This window comes from Crocodylus porosus, unplaced genomic scaffold (genome assembly GCF_001723895.1).
Source record: "Crocodylus porosus isolate Cpor-Errol unplaced genomic scaffold, CroPor_comp1, whole genome shotgun sequence".
Classification (NCBI taxonomy): domain Eukaryota; kingdom Metazoa; phylum Chordata; order Crocodylia; family Crocodylidae; genus Crocodylus; species Crocodylus porosus.
The window spans coordinates 85,076,464-85,078,758 of NW_017728947.1; the positions used below are offsets into that span (position 1 = coordinate 85,076,464).

The window sequence follows — 2,295 nt, forward strand, 5'->3', positions numbered from 1 at the left end:
TAGCCTCTCTTTACAAGATAAGCCCATGTATTGCGATTTCTATGTATAATAATAATTGTAATTGTTCTGTTGTCGCCTTGCACACTTATATGTCCATGGTGTCAGTATATGGAGCTAGTCTGTTTTGTTTCTTTTTGTTTCACAGTCAGTCCTCATACTTACAAGACAATTTGTTCCTGAAAACCATGACTTAAGTCAAAACGTTGTAACTTAGAACTGATTTTCCCATAGGAAACAATGTTCTCAATGGGAGCTTGGTTCCTGAACCAAGATCCAATACCCTATTTCACCAAAAATAACCAAGAATTTTGTACTCAATTAATTATAGATGAGTAATATAGCTATATTAATGTATTTATACTGTAAATAGCGATCATATTAATTTGGAAGGACTTCTTTGAGGTGGCTTTGCTGGACTTTTTGAAGGACTCTTGGCTGGAGTCTTCTCAGGAGTCTTGGATGCAGGTGTTTGTGGAGTCTTGTCTGCTTTCTTAAAGAAAATGTCCAAGGAAGTTGGAACAGATGTTCTCCAGGGGGATGGGCTATGCAGTGAACTTATTCACTGGCATGGCGTGGCGTTGCATCAGATCAAGCTGTAAAGTTGAAACTGACTTCAGAAAGTTGAAACAGGATGTCAATTTATAAAAGTTGTAAGTGGGAAATATTGTAACTCCAAATGTTGTAAGTTGAGGACTGTCTGTACTTTGTTTTGCTTGTACACAGGGCTTAGCACAATAGGATCCCAATCTCTGAATGGGGCTTATGTACTTCCATAAATAAAGGCAGTAACATTGGCTTGTTTTATGAAGTGTTATGATGATGTATTGATCCTAGACCATTCTTGGGGTATACTTGTTGGATTATTCTGACATAGGCATCGGGTTGTTGATAGTTTACTTGAGTGAGGAATTTTAACTGCATTATTTTCAGAAATCCAAAACAGAATTTAAAGACAAGAGAAATGAAAGATAAAGCTACTGCAGTTTTCAGTTTCCAAGTGTACCTTTAAACCACTGTGTCAAATACACCTCTAGTGTTAAAAGAGTGAAACTCCTTGGTACTCAAAGGGACTGCTCTCACTAGCCTTGAATTTTTCATCAAAAGTTCTGTTAAAGAAACACATGTAGAGGATTGCATCTACAACCAAAAAAGTACAAGAAGGTAGACTGAGAACATTTGTAATTAAAAAATATAACCAAGTATTATACAATATATACACACCTTATACAGTTTTGATGCATACAGCAAGATTGAAAAAAATAGATTCTGAGGTGAGGTTAGAAATATAAATAAGTGACTTGTTTGTTAAAAGTTTTAGCCTTCAGCTTCAGTGGGAGTTTTCAAGTGTATGGTGGTTTTGAAAATAAGGCCACTTATTTAGTACTTATTTAGTACCCTAAATACAGTAAATAAGAGGCTAGGTTTAAGCACTGCTTTTCAAAATTCTTGGACACTGACTTTTGTTCTTTACTATAAGATGTCATGTTTGCAATTATGGTGAAGGACTTTAATGCACTGCGGTGCTAGCCAATAGTACAAACCTGTAAAATATATATCATCCACTTACCATGAATATTTATTTTTTATTACTGTATTTACTCAAATAAGACAAGTTCTTCCCCCTGCCATCAGCATGGGGGTAAACCCCTCATCTTACATTTCATCACAAGGAAACCTCATTAAATACACTGTCTATCATTAAATTGCTACCAAAAACAGTACATGCTCAGTAATGGAAACCAGCTATGAAGTTGATTTAATACAGCCAACACTGAGCATGACAGTGAAACCCATAGACCATACTGGGCAAATATACTAATGGGAAGAGTGAGTGTGTGTGTGTGTGTGTGTGTGTGTGTGTGTGTGTGTGTGTGTGTGTGTGTGTGTCCTAAAAAAACAGGCAGTTGCTCCACCAGGATGGAATGAGCACTGGGCCTGGGGGTGCTACAATACCAGGCTGGCACTCAGAGAGGCCAGGGCAAGTTTTGACATCCTGCCCTAGTACCAAAAATGCTGATAAGTCATGACTACCTACACAACGATAGGTCAGTGCAAGCCAACTAAATAAGATATACAGTAATGCCCATTACTCTTAGTTCCCTCAGTGCCATCTCTTTTTCAAGTCATAGTGAGCCACTACATTGAATGCATTTCAACTTCCTCCTTACTCCCGCAGCCAAGATGAACCTTTCTTTCCCATTTTCAGTCATTCTTGTTTCTTCACCAGCCTTAAGTGTCTGGCAAACATCACCAAATGAGACTCCAAACAGTTCACCCCAAATTCCTCTGTTGCCC

The 2,295-nt window shown here is 37.8% G+C and overlaps 1 long non-coding RNA gene across 1 annotated transcript in view; it reads left to right on the plus strand.

Annotated features, from left to right (window-relative positions):
- The first annotated feature begins 460 nt into the window (after nt 1-460).
- The window catches only part of LOC109320987, an 11,342-nt gene continuing 9,507 nt past the window's right edge, over nt 461-2,295 (plus strand). Inside the window, exon 1 of the long non-coding RNA XR_002103916.1 lies at nt 461-572. This is a non-coding gene — a long non-coding RNA (uncharacterized LOC109320987). The remainder of the gene's footprint in view (nt 573-2,295) is intronic.